Source organism: Gallus gallus, chromosome 2 (assembly GCF_016699485.2).
Source record: "Gallus gallus isolate bGalGal1 chromosome 2, bGalGal1.mat.broiler.GRCg7b, whole genome shotgun sequence".
Lineage (NCBI taxonomy): Eukaryota > Metazoa > Chordata > Aves > Galliformes > Phasianidae > Gallus > Gallus gallus.
The window spans coordinates 87248226-87271578 of record NC_052533.1 but is presented as its reverse complement, the minus strand read 5'-3'; the positions used below and the strand labels follow the sequence as shown (position 1 = coordinate 87271578).

The window sequence follows — 23353 nt, the reverse complement described above, 5'->3', positions numbered from 1 at the left end:
GAGGTATGAAGAGCAGCTGAAGGCCCTTGGTTTGTTCAGGCTCTGGCAGAAGAGCTCCTCAGCAGAGGAGCTGAGGGAAGACCCCATGGTGGCTGCAGCTCCTCACAGGGAGAGAAGGGGCAGCACTGAGATCTGCTCTCTGTGACAGCGACAGGGCCCGAGGGAACAACATGGAGCTGTACCAGGGAAGGTCAGGCTGGGAGTTAGGAAGAGGTTCTTTACCAGAGGACAGTGGGCATGGAACAGGCTCCTTAGGCCAGTGGCACTGCACCGAGCTTGCCAGAGTTCAAGAATTATCTGGACACTGCCCTCAGATATACAGTCTGATTTTTAGGTGGTCCTGTGTCTAGCCAGGAGTTGGACTTCATGACCTGTAGACAGTGAGGGTGATAAGGCACAGGAACAGGTTGCTCAGAAAGATTGTGCATGCTCTGTCCCTGGAGACTTTCAAGGTCAGGTTGGACCAGGCTCTGAACAACTGATGTAGCTGTGGATGTTCATGTTCATTGCACGGGAGTTGAACTAAATGACCTTTAAAGATCCCTTCCAACTCTAAGGATGCTATGATTATGTCCTTGTGGGTCCCTTCCAACTCAGGTTATTCCATTATTCTATACTGGTGTGCTATGCCAAAAAACTTTCGTTTAGGGTGGTGAATGTGGCATGGATGGGAATGGTGACTTTTGCCATATTATTTTAGTTTTACATCAAATATCTAATAGAGCTTACTGCCAGATAAAAAGATACCTATAGCTTTGATGGATCTGTCCAGTTTTTCTCTGTTCTTAATCCACATTCTCACTTTTACTTTTCACTCAAGAACATACAGCCCAAGAATCATAGCACCTTATTTCCTCATGTGGTGCTGGTACCTGGCAAAGCACACATACTGAAAGGTAACGTGGGACCTGACTTGTAACTAAATTCAGATGCAACACTTTCTAAATTTAAGTGAAACGTATAGGAAAAAAGAACAGAAATGTCAGTAGCAGTGATGTTGGGTGCTTGTTCCTGAGTAATGAAGACTGTCAGGCAATGATGATTTCTTATAGGAGTTATTTCCAATGGATAGATTGACTTAGGCTGAAGTTATAATATGTTGCTATCCTCTGTCATAAAATGGTTCAGGTTGTCTTTCAGAAGCAGCTGTCTTGACAAAGAGAGCAGAAAGTTCTTGAGGCCTACAGAATCATTTTAGGAAAGGGTGAAAGTTCTGGGAAAATTCAGAAATAGTTCTCATATTTTGAAGAAACTCTTTGAGTTTTAGCCATGCAATTGTCTTCAAAATCTGAGAATGATATGAGAACCTAGACCCAGACCCTACTGTGTGCTGTCTCCCTTGAGCCTGGGGTCAGGAACATTACTAGGAGATTCCCTAGTCCAGTTCATTGCTCTGATTGTTACCCCTTATATAGTTCAGGCTGGCAGCAGTGACATCACAGAGAGAAGCCTGAAGGCTATCAGGAGGGACTTCAGGGGACTGGGGTGGTTAGCAGATGGAGTGGAAGTACAGGTAGCGTTTTCTTCTATCCCTTCAGTGCCTGGGAGCAATACTGAGAGGACCAGGAAAACCCATGTTATAAACATGTGCCTGAGAAGCAAAGACCACTGCAGGAATTTTGGCTTTTTTGACCATGGAGTGGTTTCCTCAGCACCTGGCCTGATGGCTATGGATGCACTCCACCTGGGTGAAAGGGGGAAAAAGGATTCTGTCCCAGAAGCTGTCTGGGCTCATTGACAGGGCTTCAAACTAGGTTTGAAGTGGGGAGGTGTTGATAAGGAGTCTGTCCATGGCAAGATGCTGGATAACATAGCTAAGTTAGAGGGACAAAGCGCTAGTGGGGGCTCTCAACCTCCTGCATCTAATGATGAATATATTAGGTGGTGAACTGGCAGGGCTCATCACCAGACCTTTAAACTAGATTTGATGAGGGAAGAGGATGTACTGCCGTGGAACAGAGAAGAGTCAGGGAACACTGTCGCTTTAGGAAGCAGCAGGAGAAAACCTCAGATTTTCTCAGATATTTTTGGGGGGGCTCCTGTGAGAAGGCAATGCAGCCAAAAGTCTAGCTGACGTACCTGCATGCATTGGTATAGAGCATAGGAAATAAGTAGGAGGAATTGGAAACAATGTCACATTGGAAAACTACTATCTTACTGCTATCACTGAAATATGGTGGGATGATTCACATAACTGGGGTACTGTAGCTGGAGGGCTGTGAGCTTTTTAAAAGGAATAGGCAAGGTAGGAGAGGTGGAGGCATTGCCCTCTATGTTAAGTAGTAGAAAAGAGAAGGCTCTGAAGTGACCTTTCAGTGTCTAAAGGGGAGCTACAAGAAAGAAGGGTACAGGCTCTTGAGCAGCATCTGTAATAATAAAACAAGGGGAAATGGTTTCAAGCTTGAAGAGGGTAGATATAGGTTGGATATAAGGAAAATGTCTTTTACAGCGAGGGTGGTGAGGCACTGGAACAAGTTGTCTAGAGATGTGGTTGATGCTTTGTTACTGGAAACTTTCAGTGCGAGGCTGGATCAAGCCCTGGGCTACCTGATTTAGCTGTGCATGTCCCTGTTTATTACAGGGGTTTGGGGCTAGATGACCTTTACAGGTCCCTTCCGACTCTAAGAATTCTAAGATTCTATAATTCTGTGATGTCTAGGTTCAGTTTGTGATCTTGAGGAAAGTGGGCCTAGTAAAGAGCAGAGTCAGGACCATCAACTTCGGGAAAGTAAACTTCAGACTGTTTAAGAAATTGTTCGTCCTCTGGGAAACTCTCTTTAGGCACAAAGGAACAGAACAGAGCTAGCAGCACTTTAAAGATGCCTTTCTGAGAGCACAAGAGCTCTCCATTCCCCAGAATAAGAAATCAGACAAAAAAGGCATGAAACCATCATGGTTGAGTGTACAGTCAATAAACAGACAATTAGCAGAGTAGCATGGTTAGGGTAGTATTTTACAGGTTGTATAACTAGAAGGATTATCACAATGGAAAAGATAATCAAAAATAAATGAAATGCTCACCCATATCCTTGGCTCACAGAAAAAACTCCAAAGGGACTGATCTCCAGAAAAAAATCCTTCCCCAGTGGCAGTCAGCCCTTAAATGAGGTCTAGGAGAGGTGAAGCCAGGCTCCACCCCTTCTGGTCACACAGCTGAATTGCCTTCACTTGTGCTCCTGCAGCTGACACAGTGCTCAACTTAGGTGATCAGTCAGTGGTTCAGGCTGTGATTCAACAGTTCCTATACAGATGAGTGAGGACCTGCTGCTAGTCAGGCTGTTGGTAAAAGTGAAAAGTATAAGTAGTGGAAGTGGGGAAGAAAACAGAGCTGCTGTTCAGATGTGCAGGAATGGGGTCAGGAAAGTGAAGGAAAAGACAGAATTGAACTTGGTGAAGGATGTGAAAAACAACAAGAAGGGATTCTTCAGGTACCTTGGTCAGAAGAGGCAGGCAAAGGAGAGTGTTCTCCCCAGTAAATGGAAAGGGAGAAAATGAAAAGGCAGAAAATGAAAAGGCATCCTTGGTTATGGAGAATGCTGGAGTTCTTTGCTTCGTTCTTCACAGCCAGACAGGCTTCCCATGCCTCTCGTGTCCCAGAACTTCTAAGCGGGGGTTCAAAGAGCAAAATCCCTCCCAGTGTAAGAGTGGAGCAAGTTCAAGACCACCTCATGAGGCTGAATGTGTACACATCTGTGGAGCCAGATGGCAAGAAACCCAGGATTCTGAAGGAATTGGCCGATGTGGTTGCCAGACCATTCTCCATTATATTTGAAAAGTCATGACTGTCAGAAGAAGTCCCTGGCAACTGGAAAAAGGGAAACATCATTAGCATATTCAAGAAAGAGAGAAAGGAAGACCCAGGAAACTACAGGCTGGTGAACCTCATGTCTGTGCCTGGGAGGATCATGGAGTGGATCCTCCTGGAACTATATTAAGGCATGTGCAAGGTGAGGAGGTGATCTGAGACAGCCAGAATGGCTTTCCCAAGAGCGTATAATGCCTGACTAATCTGGTGGCCTTTTATGATGGAGTGATGGCATCAGTGGACAAAGGAACGGCAAACAGCATTGTCTATCTGGTCTTGTGCAAGACCTTTGATGTGGTCCCACACCACATCCTTATCTTTAAACTGGAGATATACTGTTTTGAAGGCTGGACTATTAGGTGAATAATGAATTCAGTGGATGTTCAAAGCCAGAGGGCTGTTGTTAATGGCTCCATGTCCATGTCACAAGTGGTGTCCCTCAGGGCTTTGTCTTGGGACCAATGCTGTTCAATATTTTTATCAATCACATAGATGATGAGATTGAGTGTACCCTCAGTAAATATGCTGATGAGACCAAGCTGAGTGGTGGAGTCGACACAATAGAAAGGAGGAACAGCATCTGGAGGGACCTGGACACTCTTGGAAGGTGGGCACAGAAGAATCTAATCAGGTTTAAGAAGGCCAAGTGCAAGGTGTTGCTCTTGTTTTGAGGCAATCCCAGATATGAGTACTGACTGGGAGAATTCATTGAGAGCAGTCCTGCAAAGAAGGATTTGGGGGTCCTGATGAACGACAGGCTGGACATGAGTCAGCAGTGCACTCTTGCAGCCTGGAAGGCCATCAGTCTTCTGGACTGCATCAAAATCATCAAAATAGGAGTGGCCAGCAGGGAGAGGGAGATGATTGTCATCCTATATCCACTCTGCTCTTGTGAAGTACTTGTGGGGTACTGTATCCCAGCCTGAAGCCTCCAGTACAGGAAGGATGTGAAGCTGTTGGAATGGGTCCAGAGGAGGGCCATGAAGGTACTCAGAGGGCTGGAGCACCTCTCCTGTGATTAAAGACTGAGAGAGCTGGACTTGTTTAGCTTGGAGGAGAGAAGGCTCTAAGGAGACTTCATTGCAGCCTTCCAGTACATGAAGAAATTTTACAAGCAGGAGGGGGACTGATTTTTTTAAATCTGATAATGACAGAGCAAGAGGGAATGGCTTTAAACTAGAAGAGGGGAGATTTAATTAAGATGTTAGAAAGAAATTTTTTACTCTGAGGGTGGTGAGGCACTGGAACAGGTTGCCCAGCAAGGCTGTTGTTGCTCCATCTCTAGAGGTATTCATGGCCAGGTTGGATGGGGCCCTGGGCAGAGTGATCTAGTGGTTGGCAGCCCTGCCCATGGTATTAGGGTTGGAACTAGATAATATTTAAGGTACCCTCCAACCTAAGCCATTCTATGATTCTCTTGTTCTATGAGAAGAGGTAGATGAGCCATCTTTTGAATAAGCTTCCTTGTCTGATTTTTGGGTCTTGGCTCCCAGTCACATCTCCCAGTTTTCCAACACTGGAAGCCGAGGAAGACAACCACAAGAGACACATTTTAGATTGCCAGAAACAACTGCATTCATGTAACTTCTGAAGTTCAGAGTTAGATTCATTCTCTTACATCACTACCTTCAGTGATCATCTAATTTTGCTACTAATATCACTTTACAGTTGGCACTGGAACTTCAAACTAGTGAGTCCCTGGTTGTACATTAATATCTATCCATTGCCACAGCTCTGAAGTGTTTCATAAATGAGCAGTGGAATTTATTTGTGTCTTTGAAGTATTTGCAGCCAAATGGAACACAGATCTGAGACTCCATCACCACTGCTGGCTTGGGAATGTTCAGGCTGCTGAGTCAGGTCAACCTGAAACTGCTGAAATAGTGCCCTGGGTGGAGGGTACACCACAGAGATGTTGTGAGTGAAGGTCACAGGTAAAATGCACAGATAACAGAAACCTTCATAAAAGTGATTTATTTTTATTTTTTTGAAGACCAAATTTCCTTTACGATGACTTTTACCAACCCACACCTTTCCTGTGAGGAAAGATCCAGTTTTTCATTTGATATTCAGAAGTCTTTGGACTTCTGAGTTGGATTGAATCTTCAGACTTCGTGGAAGAATGTTTCAGGGTTATTCCAGGTAATCACAGGCTAGAAGCAATTGTCAAAAGGACTAGAGAAGGGAAGGGAGAACACTATGTGACACATCTGAGTCTGGTAGATGGACATTGTTAATCTCTTGCAGAAGAGACTTCAAAAACAGATTACATAAAGGAATCCAAAGGAAGTTTTGAGAATCCAGATGTTGCTCTAAGTTTCATATCCCATTTTCTCTTAGTGGTAGTAGGAAATCTTTTACTATAACCTTCCTTAAAACAGAACAGATATATTTTGAGTATTTTTTTAATAAACAACTTAAATGTTCAGAGAGCAAAAATTATTTTCAGAGAATTAGGTAGTTTGAAACAGTGGAAAATTTTATGAGTAATATTGTCATTTTCTGTCCTATTTAAATCAGGTGTAAATGTATAAAAAATCAGCAAACTGTTCAATAAATCTCTAGGCAACAAATTTTTTTTTTATAATACCTTTCACCTTCTCCACCCCAGCTCTATGAATTCTCATTCCTGTTTCCACATAATTACTTTGAAATTGACCTTCCTCAGTTTAGGTACCAAATATGTCTTGGGTTCACTCATGCAGATGAGCAGTAGGGTTTTAGGAAGAGGAAGGAGTTAAAGATTTAAGGAAAAAAAATCCCCAAATTTAGGGCATAAGTATAGGCAGATTTCAATATCTGAAATAGATTATGTTGTAGCACCTCTTTACTTGGATGTATAACTGTTTCATAATAATCGAATAGTTGAAGGAAAACGTTATCTCTCCTGAAGCCAGTGGATGTGGAACTTTACTCTAGAAGCCTTCTCCATAGTTCTTTTGTCAATACCAAGTGGATTGCTTGCCAATCCAGACATAGTGAATAGTGGAGAACAAATATAAGAGATATGTATGCCTGTATGAAAGATCAGAACACACGTATTCCCAAATTAGTGGTCCAAAGGAACAGAAATCCCACTTCTGCCATTATCATACTTTCTGGTATTCTATTCTAAGGCTTCCAATGCATTGTGATATTCTGTTTAGGATGTTTATTTTCTTTTACGTCCCCAATATCTATTGCCCAGAATGTGTTGCACAACTTATCCAAAGCTATTCAGTTGAAATTCTTGGCCTTAGAAAAAGAAAAATGTAGTATGTTCATTTTTGACATTACTTCATTTCTGTTTCTCTAACTGTTAGAGAAAACAGCCCTCTGCAGGATCAGAAATAGATTAACATTTATATTGCTGTTAGCTATGAATCTAGTTTTTGGGTAGTGCATACTTTTGTTTAAGCTTTAGGGGCACAGATTTAAACGTATTTATTTTCTTCTATGAATACTGGCAAGCACATATAAATGATGTCCCACTTATTAACCAGCCTATATAGTGATTCATCTTTGTGAACAGTGTGTGTGTTTCATCACCAGTGTAATTTTTTCCCCCATTTTATTAAAAGTCGAAGGTTTTTTATGAGAATAGAATCCTGATCCTGTAAATCTATTTCAAGGAATTAAGTGAACACATATACTGAGTGAATGTGTACTTTATGAATAAATCTACACTACAATTTTGATTATAGAAGCATCAGCAATCTAAAAAAATGAACACTGCTTAGTGTTCTTTACATCTTTACTGATAAACTACAAGAAAAGTGGCTGATGTTTCTAACCAGAGGAAAACCCTGACAAAGAATTATAAAATTATGCTTGACGTCCACTTGCTGAAACCATTATTTCCTCCTTTTACTACTGCTGATGACAGAAATGGTGGTGTTTTATATCCATATGTTTATTTAATATAAGTATTATGAAAAGGATTTTTTACTGTAGAAGTTGTCCTTAATCCATGACACAGCGATACTGTGTTTAGAAATCTGTACTCAGTGGAAGAATAGGTGGTTTTACATTACGGAAACCTAGACAGCTAAGCTTCCTGTAGAAAGGCAAATTAACTGATTGGAATGTCCCTACATGTACACTGACCAATCATTTTAATTGTCCTTTATTTTTGTAAATGGTGTTGTAAGGAAATCTATTGACAATTTTGTTGTTGTTTTTATCTTTCCTCATTTGCCTAATCCTAAATGACTTCATAGCCTGACCGGCCATGATATGTGTGTCTGTCTGTTGCCATAATTGCAGGGATTAACTGACCTGTGTGAACTGCTTCTATCAAAAAGAATGTTGAATGGCTAAGTTCTATGAGTTCTGAGTTATATTGCATGTAGGCAAGTGACTATATTTGGGACTTTTGCCACCTTCTCAAATTTAATTCAAATTAGACACTGGATTTAAAAATAAGAAGAGAAATGGTGGAAGCTGAAAAATCTTAGTTCTTTGTTTTCATAGGAAATAAAATTAAAATTTAGGTGCAAATGTGGAAGAACTAGACTTCACATCTTTTTTTCCCCCATAGCTATTAGAGAAAGCATATCTCTAAGCATGTAGAATGTTAGAAACTTTCTAACACGGTGTCTTATTAGAGTGTACAGGTTCAAATCTGAAGTATTTTGTCACTAGTGTAATTCCCATTTTCCATGAATGCCTTAGCTAGATTCTTTTGAATCTGAAAAGAGAATATCAAGAACACACCAGGCTCACCTTTGTCAATAAGATTTTAAAGTCCAGTATGCTTACTGCTCTATGCACAGTGATTTCTATATTTCTCGCCTGCAGGAAGAATTTCTTCTGTGTCTTACCTGTCTTTCAAACTCAATATATTATATAAGAAGTTTATCTCAGTTTTGTAAAACCATATGCACTGGGAATATTTATAGACAGTGAATGGAAAAAAAAAAAGTAATAATAAAGAAATCTTTGGATTGTGTTACTTAGTTGATTTTGTGATTGAATTTGGCAATAAGCAAAATGTAGTGTTTTGTGTTAGATAAAAAAAAAAAAGTACTCTGTACATTTGGCATTGTGCAATACTGACATGGAACTATAATACTTTTTTTTTTTTTTTTTTCCCAGTGCAATGGGTAACAGTTATGTATCTGTTTCCAAACCTTTCTTTTTCATTAGAGCCAAAGTTCTGTCAGTCTGCGCTTCAGTTATAGCCTGAGGTTTTGTGGCAAAAGAAATGTGACAAATGAAATATATGATGTTTCCAGATGACTTTCTTGGACCTCTAATATTTCCTGACCAAATGATCAGAGAGTACTAGCAGCATCACATTCTTTTTCTTGCTCCAGTTTTCTTCTCTGTTTTGAAGACCATGTGATTGTTCTTTGCCTTTCTCTCCTTGTTTCTTGGCATGCCACATGCAACTGCTCTGCTAAGGCTCACTTCTGTTTAATTTGCAGCAGGAAAAGCATTGCCTTTATTGTAGCCGTGTACAAGTACAATACAGTTGTATTTAGGAATGTGAACATTTTATTCTTAGATGTTTTATAAAATGAACTCTAGGGAAAGGGTGGGATTTGGCTCTTGTATTGTTAATTACACATTCCCAATTCACCTCTTTGGGAAGAGAACACCACAAATTAAAAATACTTTTTAGGTGTTAGCATGGAATTTCAAAGGTTTGGAGGAGAGACTGCAGGCTGATTGAGTGTACACATTAGGTTATCCTTTTCTTCCTACAGTTAGCACTCCAGGTAAAATTCAGTAAGCCATCATTGAAGGCTCATACTTTCCTTGTCCAGGCTTGTACTCATGTTATCTGAATACTGTGGTTAAGTTTCAGTTTAGCTTTAATATTTCATGCACCTTGGGTATGGAATAAGTTGTCTTCCTCATGGGCATTTCTAGAATTAAAGGCATTAGTGATGCAGATTCTGTTAAATCATGATCTTATCTCACTGTTTTCTCAGAGAAAATGTAATTTCATTTCAATCAAACTATTACACTGTATAACTAAACAGAAATAGAGGAGTCAGACCAGATTTCTGCCAAGTATTATGGGAGAAATGCACTATTGGAATGAAACACGTGTGTTTTTTGTGTACACTTGTGTGTATGAGTATGTGTGCACATAGTGGCATATAGCAGAAGACTGAGAGAAGAAATGTTACGACTGTTTCACGGAGATTCCTTTCAGGAAGATTTAGCCTAGTGAAATTAAATGGGAAATACTCTAACTGGGAAAGCATATAACTTGTCACAGTGTAACAGTTATTAGACACTACGTATGCATCTAATTCTAAGGTTACTTAAATGTCCATAGATTTGACCAATAAAGGTGAAAATAAGAATTACTTTCTTCGCACCCAAAAATTCAGGTCCATGGCACTTTTTGCCTGTTTGCCATGACATTCCATAACACAAAGTAAAAGAAAAAACTGCTGCTAACATACTCATTTATACTTCTGTTATTAAGCATATTTCTGCTGTCAGTTCTGCAATGTCTTTGGCAGGTGAACATTTTGAGTTTCAAACAGACATAATAGTGCAACAACTTTCAACACTTTGCCAGTTGCTAAAGGAGAAATGAGATATGCATAGGACTCTGATTTGTAGTATCATGAAGTGGAAATAGTACCACTGGATTTTTAGGTTAGACTATGCCAGAATTTCTTTCCTGTGTTACAGCTTTGAAGTAAAGCTGTTTTAATCATGAATGTGAGTAGTAGCATTCAAAATATGATTAAAGGACCTTTCTAGTCTCAAACAACCTAACTAAACTAAAACAATGGAAATGATAAACATAGGTATGTGATCATACTGGGTTGGAGAAACAACTACATCTGTTTTTCTGTTCAACTTTTTTTTTTTTTTTTTTTTTTTTTAAGTGATAGAATTAACCTAAGATCTTCTGTGATCATATTTGCTTTCTAAAAGAAGAAATAATTTCTAACATTTTAGACAAACTGAGGCCCTGATTTCATGGCTGTTCTTTGGCTTTGCAGGCCCTGAGCCTGCCATGAATCTGCAGAGAGTCAGGGTTCATTTGGGGTCCAAGAGCTTGAAGAGCCTGGAGAGCAGCAGATAGAAAATCAGAGTTTTACATATGGATAATTAAGTTTGTTGAAACACATGTAAGTCCCCAAATATTTTGCTTTTGAGCAGTTTTCTGTCAACCTCTCCACCCGACCCCTTTCCCTCAGAATGACAAACAAGCTGGATAATTTTGGATGAGCTGCAGACAGGCATTTTTCCTTGTTTGCAAGTGCTCTTTACCCTTGAGGAGAAAGGGCATCATCTTACAATCCCCCCTGTCAGCAGCTGTTGAACTGGGTAAAAGCACAGTCTCAAGACAGCAAAGTACAGGATCGCTTCAGATTTGATGAGAGGGCTTTGCTGAGTCTTAGCCTTAGATAATGCATCTCTTTCTTTGTGTGTGACAGTGAGTTCTTACAGGAAATTTAGAATCTCAGACCACAATGCTTCCAGCACTGAAGCACAGGCTTCCCTGGAGCCACCTATTTATCCTTAACATCAGCACAGGTTAGTAGGCTTCTCTACTAGAAATGGGAAGGCAGCAACACTTAGGAATTCCTGTTTGCTTTCCACATATTATAGTCCTAAGGGAAGGTCAGCTTCTCATTTCTGTCCTTTCCTCAGTCATTCTGTACTCTGTGGTTCCGGCTAGTTTACAGAGATGAAAATTCTTCAAGAATTATTTTATTACATACTCATTAACAAAGTAGAAAACTGCATTTACTCTCTCGTCAGATAGATTTGTAAGAAATCCAGGTTTTAAAATGATGGTATTAAGAACTGTTGAGTGACAACGCTACAGTCTTCTAGCTCAAAGACAGCAACAGAGATGATGCTAATGTTCATAATGCAAGAGGAAAATTTATATGCTGTTGTAGTAAATTCCAAGGGCTTTATGTTCGTTCCAGTTGATAAACAGCCTATAGAGACTGAGAAGTTAGCATGAAGTTGCTTGTCCCATGACACAAAGTCTCTTCAAATACTGGCACAGAAACATTTTTAGGAGAACTACTGGATGTGTACAGTCTTTAGAAGCTGCAAATTTCAACAAATGTAATATTCTGGCTTAAGTCCATTTTGGGTCATTGGAAGAGTATGTAAAGAAAGCAGAATAACCATCCTAGATTGCTGTGTAATGTTCTCTTACATTGTTAAACAGCTGTTCCTCTGCGGGCTAATACTAGATGCTAGTACGTTTGGATGCTAGGATGCTTGTCCTTAAACAAACAGCACACTAATTCTCCAATAGGTGCTGCCAACCAAAATCCAACATCAATGACAAAAAGAGAGCTGATAAAATTTTGAACATGCTTGGGACCTACTAGGCTAAAAAGCAAAAGTTGAAACAGTTTAAGCAGTGGTTTACTATTTCACAAGTCATCCGGGACTCTGTTTTACTTGCTTAGATCTAATATATATATATATATATATACATATATACATATATACATATATATATATTTTTTTTTCCTAACCAGTGTTGTGTTGTGTACCTTTGGAAAGACATAATTTAAAAGTAGCTGCCTGTATACTGATTTATTTGTTCTTAGGGAAATTAAAGTAGGATGTAATCCTTCTGGCTCGATTTTTCTAAGGAACTTTTCATCATATTCTCTCTTTGATAAAGTGAGGCAATTCTAGTAATGTGAGAGTGTGAGGGGTGACAAGAGAGACTATAAAGCTCTTCACTTGGCACAGGGGATTTTTTCTCCCATAGATGAGTTAAAACCTATTTTCAGCTTCTGAGAGTTTTTCTAATCTTGTATGTTCCTTTCAGCTCTTTCAGTATGCAGAGCATGTTTGAGAACAAGATAATATAGGCAGGATCACCAGCTGGTTATAGGTGTTGCTCATAGGTCTATGTGTACGTAAGGATAAACAAAAGACTTTATTTTTCTGGACAAGATTCACTGTGTTTCAGTCAGGTGAAATAAGTTCAGTGCTGTCTTAACCCAGCTCCTACAAACAAAACCTTTGCAGTGGATTAAAATCTTAACCTTTGAGTTCCATAGAATGAGGGTAAAATCATAAATAAATAAATAAAAAGTAGACTTGAACACAAGCCTTGGTAGTGTATAAATACTTGACAGAATGCTTATTTATTTTAAACCAAAGTACGTTATTGTATAACAACTTGAGCATAATGCCAGAAAACATTTATTAAGATCACTGAAAAGTAACTAGTAAAAGTCAGTCATAATTATCATCACACATGAGAATATTGATGCAATCTTTCTAATTAAAATATGCAAAAGAATATTCATTTAGGACTTTTAAAAGGTTGAGAGGAGCTACTAACAGCTTGGGGTAGAATTTTCTAGTGCAGACAGACCCATCTTTTTTCCCCCAACTTTACTGTCACCTCTGCTTTTACAGTATCTATAATAAATAAATCATCTTCTAATTAGATTTCTTCTTTTAAGCTTTTTTTTTTTTTTTTTTAATTTTGGTTAGGTGTTATGCCATTCTGTATGCTAGAAATCTGTTATTGTTTGAAGATTTCTCCTGTAGGAGCTTGTCACAATGAACACTTTAAGCAATTGTTTTAGGACACATTTTGAAGTTTCAGTTGTGTTATTAAGTGTCCTTCCCTCTCAGAAAAAAAAAAAAAAGATTATTTTTCTTTGAGGCACTGAGGTAAGATATAACAAGTATCTATTCAGATGTGAAGTTAAAAGTTTGTTATGCTAAGCCATCTACATTAAGCCAAGCTACTGTGAAATATGTTTTGTTGCACATCAGATTGAGAGACTATAGGATTCTATGAGGAAATCTAAAATTCCGGGAATTATTTAGATGTTTGCAAATGCTAACTTTCAAGTAGGCCAAGACATGTACAACCAAGTTCCCAACAAAGCCAGCGGTAAAAGTACCAAACTGCAAAGCTTGGCCTTTTTTTTTTTTTTGTGTGTATCGGAAAACCCTTCTTGGTAAAGCTAACATAGCCCTGCTTAGTTTTAAACCTTGTGCATATTGGTTTCCCTGCACGAATCTGGACAAACAGACTGGGCCCTTTTCTGAGTTGTCTGTTAGTCTCTTATTCTCATGTTTGAGAAATGAAAACCTCTCAGTCAGTCAGCAGTCTGGTATGTGATATGGTGTGGATTATGTGAGCAGCAAACATAGCCTCAGAGATGGCATGTGAATAATTGCTGCTGAGCTGCTGGAGATGCCAATCTGGCACACAGGATGGTGCCTGTTGAAGAGTGCAGCCGGAAAAGTCATCATTCCCTTCCTCGTCTTTTCTGTACGCTGGGAGGGAAGACTCCAGTACCCATTAGGCTTTTTGTTCACTATGACTATCACTCATAAGCAGCTGTCACATATTGTGTTTTCCATCCTTTCAAGCATCAGATGTGGTACTACTGAATAGCTGCAGCACATTGATTCTGGAGCAGTGGTTACACTGGGTTGCTGAGTGACTATTAACAGTGGCAGGTCGACACAATTCTTCCCAGTATTTCTCCTAAGGGGGTCCTCAGTAAAGAAGCAGAATGATTTTTGAAGTTTCTTTTTCTATCTTACTGCCAAGAGCTTCCAAATAAAACCCCTATTGCTCCTGCTATTAGAGTGGAGGCTGGCACTATGCACTTGTGGAGACTTCGCTGAGCTCAGCATGGATTCTGGCATTTCAAAGCTAGCACTGTTCGATGCGTAATTCAAGCAGAAAAGCGCTTACACCCATTGCCCTGCTGTGGGCCAAGCCAACTGCCCTGATGAATTTACAGCCTTTAGCATTTCATAGCTACTTAGCTTTAAGCATGACTCCTTCTGACCCCTGGCCCTCTCAGGCTGGAATAACAGGCCGTTCAGTACCTTACCTAATTGGTAAGGAGAGATAATAATGACAGTAAAAGAGACACGAAGACAGATCATGCCTAAATGAACATGGGGGAGCTTAACCAGCAGGAATAAGAATAACTAAGACATTGTGTCTATTGTTTGCATAACATCCTGTTTTTTAAATGTGGCTTCCTATCAACACTTCAGTCACCCTTATGAACACACAGAAAAGGACGAATACAGATTCTTGTGACACAGTAGGGATGACTGCACAACACAAACTGAGTTGCTGTATATCTTTTCAGAACGAGAAAAAAAAATCCTGTACACTTTTTTTTGCCAAAAGCCTCAGTATCAGACTGAAGTATTTTAGAAATGGCCAATTTAGCAAGACAAAGGAAGTAAAAGAATCATCTTTGTACATCTAAATTTATTTTAAAACTGACTCTGTAGAGCGAAGATCTCTATAACTCTTGTAAAAGCATTATTCCAGCCTTTTTTGGATTACTTAAAAGTGCTTATCAAGATGAATGAGAACAGTGGTGTGTAATTTCAAAAATGTAATTGCTTTTCTCTCCAGTTTTCTCTAAGCATTTTCAAGGTCACCCATAAAAAGAGACAGATAAACCTATAATCCAAGTCTTCTCCTGGTGTTCCATGCCAGTGCACATTACTCCCTGAATAAAAGTCTTGCAACTTCTTGAATTATTCAGCTCCACATCTTCCTCTCTGTGAAGAGAATCTGAAACTCCTACCATTTTGTATATCATGTTGTAACATTAAAAACTATGAGTGATCATGAAGAATAAATATACTTCCAAGTATTTTGAAGAACAGTTGGAAAACAATGAGCAAAAGATACAACCATGTCATCCACAGCCTTCATAAGCCCAATTTTTGCTTTTTCAAATTGATATATAAGGAAAAGACCCACTGAGAGGGGCGGTAAAACTCCAGCTTATATCACTTGCATGCTAGCTACAGGCCTACTTGAGAAGGTGGTTGCTTTCCAGTGAGTTTGTTCTCTGCTCAGGCCACAGCTTCTGCTGCTATGATTTTCATTCTCACAACAGGATTCTTCTTTGGAGGGTCTCAGGAAAGGGGAACTCCATTGCTGCACTGTCCCTGTATGCACAGCTGAGAGGTTTTCCAGGACAATGTCCCACAGTGTGACGTTAACACTTAGGGGACGCTGTGACATTGGAGACGGTATGCAGTAGAAAGGGAGAATGTAGTTGCTGGGGTATGCATTCTTTGTGTACATTGTTGCTTTCCTATAAATACATAGCTTCATGCCACTTCTTCGCTGGAAGTTGTGGTTCTAGATTCTGCTTCATTTCAATAATCACCAATGGAAAAAGTGAAACTCCTTACCAAAAACAAACAAACAAACAAACAAAAAACAGCAACATAAAATTTTCATTTTCATGATGATTTTCTTAAATCTTGTTAGTGTTCCATTATTATTAGTATTAGTCCTAAACAGCATGAATTCCATAAACCAGGAGAATCTACACTATCTTAATAAGGATGTACTTCATAGCACATTTGAGTTTTATTTTTGCATTAGTGGCAGAGTTCTGGATCCTTGTTTAGGTTTATAAACTGCTGGTTCAGTCTCCTGCTGGTCTAGTTATTTTTTTGGACTCTTTGGACTGTTCCAGGAGGGATTTCATTTTCAGTGTTATGCAAGGATGGAAAGGATATTTGGAGCATTGTAATTTTCTAAATATTTGCACTGTTGCTGTTTCAGGCTGATTTCTGAGCAAAAATGTGTGATAAATGCAACTATTTTGTACACAGTTTCTCTGATGTTTTGTAACTGCAGTTTCTCAAATAAAGCTATATAGGAAACCAGAAAAAAATGGCTAGGAAGACAGACTAGATAGAAAGAAAGAAGTAGAAAAAAAATGGACTTTTCTATTAAGATCTCATTTGGGATTTAATTCCTTGATTGAAAACAAATTTTTGGAAAAGTTAGATTTTTTCAGACAAAATTTATGCTCGGTGCCAGAGGTCTTTTATGATTATCTTATCAAAGATCTGTCAGGAGGAAGGTTATGGCTGTCACTGAACCTGTAAGGTGAAAGAGGATGCAGTACTTTGCATTGCCACTTTGCATCACCACTTTGCATCGCCACTCCAGTCTATGTTTCTTGATTGTGTAGAATGTGTTCTGGTATTAGTGACCATCCTCATGTTTATTCTGGATTTGAATGTGAGCTCTTATTTTCATTGTGCTACTGTCCAACCTAGCAAGACACACGTACATAAAAATGTTTTTACAATGAAAGCAATTTAAATGAAAGCTATGGGATGGGAGAGGAGGTTTCAAGCCAGAAAAAAGTTAAACGGCATTAACTGGAAAGATAGTTTGCATTTAGTGTGTTCTCATGTTCATTTTCTGTTTAGCTGTCTACTTGTCTATATCTAATATGACATTAAAAGTCTAGTCATGTGACATTTGTTCATCAATTCAAAAAACAAACAAACAACAACAACAAAAAACCCAAACAAACAAACAAACAAAAAACATGAAGACAATGTGTAACTTTTCAGGATTGCTGTTGGCTATTTTTACAATTTAGGGCTGCAAATGTAGGCATAATTCTTCTGTAAGAATCTAGGAATTGATAAATATTCTGCATCTTTGGATCATGCTACTTTCGTCGTGATTTACAATGATATTCCAAATGGAACTTTGTTGACAAAAATTGCATGTGAAGACAGGCAACTGGTAGGAATTCTTCTGAAGAACTGCATGTTCCTAATTTAGTTTCTCACTCTGATCTACCAGAAATCTGATTCATTAATCTTCTAGACATCCTGGAAAATCCCATCTATTTTAATAACCACAGGAAGATAGAAATAGTTGAAGGTCTTGTGATTATGATTGATCTTTGTTAGGTAATCTATGGGAGACACTCTATTAGATTATGTTGATCGACTGTATTTGAGTTTGTGATATTCAATTAATTTTTTAAGGGTTCCAAAGTCTGGATTGCTGTCGATTAGCATTGTTATAAATGGACATAAATATGTTCCACTAACCATAGCCAATTGAACTTGGAGATTTTTGTTGGTGAAATTATTCCTAAATCAATTATTCATAAGTAGTTCAAATGATGATCAAGTTTAATGCAATGCCTAGTCAACAGAAGTAGGATAACTATTCTGAGACTGTTCTTTCATAGGACAGTTTTCTTTGTTTCCTGGCAGTTCTAAATTGATTACTGGCCAAATTGCTCTGATTTTTCTATTATATTGCATTGTATTTGCTTATGTACCTTATATTTCATTTGCTGGCATAGACTTCAGTAATGGATTTTCTTGAGTTTGGCAAATGAAGCCCACATCATTCTCTGCCACTGTGGCTGTAGATTTTTAAGGGATCCTTACGAACTGAAATGTCAATAATTTTTAATATTGTTTTCCACTTTCCTGGAAAGGTACTGCTCCTTCTAAGTTGAGAAGGTTTAGAGATCCCTACTAGATAAAACTTTCATGGCTTTCTATAAGAGTGGATGTGAGGCCATTACTTGGAAGTAAGCTACCCTCCACAAAACTCTCTGGCATGGAGTATCAATCTGTATTTTGAATTTTGTAAAGCAATTACTATTTCAGAGATCACATTAGCTTTTTTTTTTTTTTTTTGTATTGTCCATTGTGTCCATTGTGTGTATCGCAGCAAGCAGTGTAATGACAAAATAATTCCAGATCATTTCTGGGGGCAGATGACAGAAAGATCAATAGTGCTGCAAGAAAAGAGGAAGGTATCATTGTGGGTATCATCTACTCTATGCCTGGTCATGTAAGAGTGAGAACATTATCTGCTTTGTCTAAACTCCTCGTAGCAGAAGAGATAGTTTTATATGACTGATAGGGTTTTCAGGGAATGTCTTGTTGAACGGGGATTAAATTGTTTGCATTTCAGGTATTTTAGAACATTCAAAGCTATTTCCAATGCATGGAAATTCTTTTCCTGTGCAGAGTCAGAGAAAATTATAATTTACTACTCTGTTCAATCAGCTCAGCTGAAAAGGAGCTTTTGTCTGAGGCATTTCCCATGTTAGCTTGCAGTAGTACATTTATCCCTAAAGAAAGAAAGAAAAGACAGTGATATTCTATCTCTTGGATATTGGTCTATCTCCAAAATCAGATGACACAGTGCACCTTCACAAGTCAAATTAATCAATTTAATTACGAGTATCTTGAGGGGTTTCTTACTATTAGAAAGAGCCTGCTTACATCACGCTGTTCCAAAATAATCCTATCAGTGCATTTACTCAAGCAGATGAATCTTGAGCTGTCCTCTGGGCTTCAAAAAAATATGTAATATCTTGCTGTAATAATATTAACAGAGAAGTGGAGAAAGGTTCAGTTACTAACACCACACAATCCACCTCAAACCTTGTTTTTTTAAAATGTTTTTTCAAATCAGAAGCGTAATTTAAGGATAAGACATTGTTAGCTGTTCTGCCTTGCTTGGGGCTTTGCTGCAGAGTGACAGGTCTTTTTTCCTTCGTAGAGTGAGTGCTCTAATTACACCTACTGTGAGTCAGAGCTACATTACTACAGCATCAATGCAAATGTCAGATGTCTTTTCACTTTAAACTGTCTAATCTCTAATAACAGTGTCTCATTTTCAGGAAGACTTTTTAGGAAATTTCTTTATATTTAGATACCCTTTATTTGTCTCCTTCATCTTTATGTCACTAATTGTGTTCTGTATCATATTTCTTTTCAGAGGTCTGAGTGTAATGCTTTGAAAGTTTATATGTTAATTGGCAAGGTCAAAAGAAAGAGAAAACATGTTCTGATTGCTCAGTGACACATAATGTGATTTGAAACAGAAGTTTAATGGAGTGCCTTTTGTCTGTTAATAAAAAGTACTAATTCAGGAGTATTGAGTGATTGTATTTTGGTTCAAACCCAGTCAGTATACTGCAACAAGTTCTGAAATACTTTTTAATAACTATTTCCCCCTCTTTTTTTTCCTTACTCTCTGAAAGCATGGTGAAAACCTCACAAGCAATTCGGCCTGACTGTGCAAACCTTTGTTCAGAAAAGTCATCTATATAATACTGCTCTTGCATATACTTGTAAAGCTGGGCTCTTTGATATCTTCTTTTCTGCTGTTAAAAGCCACTGTTTAAAGTGCAAGAATAGATACTCTTGCCGTTTCTGTAGCTCTGTCAAAGGTGATGACTATCTTTGGTTAAGTATAAGAGAACTCAGAGTCAGCTTGATATCATTTCTAAGAACCTGATCCTGCCTCCACTGAAATCAATAGCGGTTTGCAGTACCTCAAGTGGAAGGAAGATCTGTGTTGCTACGTACCAATTCCTTGCTTTATATAGTATCTGAGCAGACTTTAAAACAATGCATAGAATCACAGTGCATTTTGCTGAAGAAGTTAATTTTTCAATCGTGCTAATTCTCCCTCATTTGATATCTGCAAAACAACATAACCAATCTTTTATTTGTGTTGTAAACTCATTTGTGTTGGGTTTCCAGAAAATAAATAAACTAGAATTATTTTGATCGGTACATAGATGTAAGCCATAATTTATGACCTTACATATACTGGAGATGAGCAATTAAGTGCTGCACTTTCAACTGGTTTAAATACTGTTTCTTTTTAATAGACCTATCCCCAGTCTATCTTCTCAATAGGAATAATATGGTTCAGTTTAAATAAATATAATTCAAGCACTTAAAATGCTTCCTGTTGTTCAGTGTGATAACTGTACGTGCAAACTGTTTCCTGTGTGTGTTAGAGCCTTTATCTTTTTCATTCCATGTCCATAGCATCCAACATTAATTTACAAAAAATGAAATAGTTTTCTTTTCAACTAAAGATGTTTTTCTTTCTGACCCTGTATTTATCCTCATTAGAGGTATGGGAGAATGCCATTCTTTTTTTTCCCTGTAATTTCCAGCTCATAGAAATATTGCAGAAAGCAGAAGTTTAATTGGGCTATAGTTAAAACACAAGAGGAGTCAGCATATTTCAGCTTCCACATACTTCATGGAAGAGGAGATGAGGCTAATGTGCTTAAAAAGAGACTAAACACCAAATGTGGGAGAGGAAGCAAAACTATGCCTTGTTCTCAGCCATCTAAGAATACTTTCTGGTTCATTCACTCACAGAATATTTTAGAATTGCAGTGTACATTTCCTCAGGAAAGAGTTATATCGACACTGTAAAAAAAAAATACAGCTGCCTACTCACAGATCACTTAATAATAGCCTAGTTTATAAACTATTGTGTGAAAGTGGTATTACAGTGGTTATGACATAGCTATAAAATATTTCTATTTTCCAGGACTTAGAAAATGCAAATGCTTCTTCTCTGTATTTCTTTCTACCTGCCACCACAAATTTCATCTGAAATGTCTGCTTACCTGCTAATGGAGTCCCTGGGCCTATTTATTTCATATTCATTCTACTGAAAAATGTTGTTCTTTGGACAATTCGTTATACTGGGAGAAAGAGCTGCTTTCCCCTACCTTCTTCCCTTTGTTGTCTTTGCAAATAGTAAATAGAGTAAATAGTGTAGCACTGCTTATAAGCTGAAGGCTGTGCTTTTTTGGTGTTTTCTGTGTGTGTGGGGGGGGGGGGGGGGGGGGAGGGAAGGGAGGGGTGGGCAGGGGGAAGGCTGCTTTAGGGCTTGCAATGTATTTTCTTACTTCTTTTGCTTCTTTAAAACAATGAGGAATTTTTGCCAAGTGAGAATGACTATCTTTTCAGCTTGAAAAAAGTCCCCTCAGAGACATTTTGCATGCGTCCATTGCAAGACATTCTCACGTCACAGAAGCTGCATTCATACGGATAGAAAAGTAAAAGGGTGTTTCTGAGCCAATATGCAACTTCTCTTGAAAAAAAACCATCAATTTCAATACAAAATGATGATGACTTCCACATAACAATGATCCTGGAAGCAACTCTGAATTCGTGGTAGCAAAGTTCTTTCTGGAAAAATGAAATTGGGATGAAATTGAGCACTTTTTGTTTAGAAAACAATTGTTTATTTACTCAGTTCCTCACGTTTATGCAGTGTTTTATTAAAGAACTCCTCCATTGGTTGGCAATTCATTTGTCATTGGTCGTGCATAACTTTTAATGGACCACATGAAACCTAATGTCTCTGAGACATGGAGAGGAGATTACACTTGATCTTCCTCTAATGTTTAATTATTTCCTAGCAAAAAACAGTGATCAAAAGTTAGTGCCTTGTTGTTGCAGTGAAGAAGTGCAGATTAATGCACAGATTAGTTTTGTTCTTATGTTTCCAGGTTTAGAGATGGAAAATGCCATGACAATTCAGCACTGAATGTGTTTGCATTGCCCTCATGTTCTGTCCAATACCTCTTCATATTTTGAAAGAGGATAGACACAAAATTTAAACTCAGTGTTGGTCTTGCAGGTCAGTTTTGTCCAAATGGGGAAGTATTCAGATCTGGACTTTTGGTCTGAGTCTTCTGTAAAACTTGAAAATCAGAGATGAGGGAAGTCATCATGACTGGTAGAGCAGGTAAGATTTGTGCCAACTCATAGTGACTCAATTACAGCTATTGATAGGTTTCTTACCTCAACAGGAAAAATTATAAACACTTTCTTCAACAATTTGAGATGTCACAACTGAATGGCATTTACGTGCAGATTTAAAATCATAAATAGTAGTGCTGAAGCTGAACCCATTAGTAGTAACAGGTTTTTAACAGTTGGGTCTGCTGTTCAGTTAATTTATTAAGATGTACATAGAGTTTAGCGAAGGGTTGGCAACATTTTCCCCTTTAAAAAAAAAAAAGAGAGAGAGAGAGAAAACTTCTTTACATAATCTGTATTATCACATACATTTGTAAGCAATATATAGTCCATGACTTCATAACAGCAGGTAAAGGAGACCTTTAAGATCTGGTACTCTTTTGACAGCAACTCTTAAGATGCTTCTGTATGTTGCAGGTATGAAATATTCCTTTGAGGAAGCAGCGTGCTGCCCACTGGAGACTTTGTGTGTAAGTGAAAATTGTGAGATCTACTGGAGTATGGGAAAGGATGCCTTTATGTTTCAAGTGGGCAGGAAGTTCAGAGAAGAAAGCAGGAGAGAAGAGATTCAGGATCGTATCAGCTCTCCTAAGTAGCAGGTGAGCTGTGCCATTCTCTGTCAGTTTAACAGTAGGTAAGTAATTTTTAAACAGTCACATAGTTATGCTATGTTTTTTAAAATGCACACCCTTAGGTACCTTAGCTAATCATCATGGCTTGTCCACTGCTGCAGCTGTTATCCTTAGTTTATCTGTCACATAATGATTAAACATAATGTAAGAAACAGGGATTTAGGCCAAATAATTGCTGCAGGAGGTCCTCCCAGGGCACACTTATGTTTGCTCTGTATTGGATGTGATTTTCTCATAATGAAAATTCAGGTGCAGATTCCTTAATTAGGCAGAAGAAACCCAAAAATTACACTGGTGTTGGGCTGATTTCTTGCAAGAGCTGCCCGTTTCATCCAAGGTCAGATGCTGGTGCCACCACCATATGCTTCCTCTGGGGTCTGACCATGGGGTGACCACAGTGATGGCTGGTGTTGGGATGGGACAGGCATTTGTACAGCTAAAAAGAGCATTCACTTATTGATATGATTATGTGAAGTGCAGTGTCTCCTGCAACTCCTGGAATACAAAAGCACTCAGTAGCCCAGTTGTGGTTGCAACACAAGCAAGCGTGAAGATGGTATGTGCAGCATATGAATGTGGAAACTCTGACATATCTGTA

At 38.5% G+C, this 23353-nt stretch overlaps 1 long non-coding RNA gene across 1 annotated transcript in view; it reads left to right on the top strand.

Moving 5' to 3' along the window:
• The first annotated feature begins 1448 nt into the window (after positions 1-1448).
• The window catches only part of LOC121109846, a 30849-nt gene continuing 8944 nt past the window's right edge, over positions 1449-23353 (top strand). Inside the window, exons 1-3 of the long non-coding RNA XR_005857606.1 lie at positions 1449-1513; positions 22002-22109; positions 22541-22722. This is a non-coding gene — a long non-coding RNA (uncharacterized LOC121109846). The remainder of the gene's footprint in view (positions 1514-22001; positions 22110-22540; positions 22723-23353) is intronic.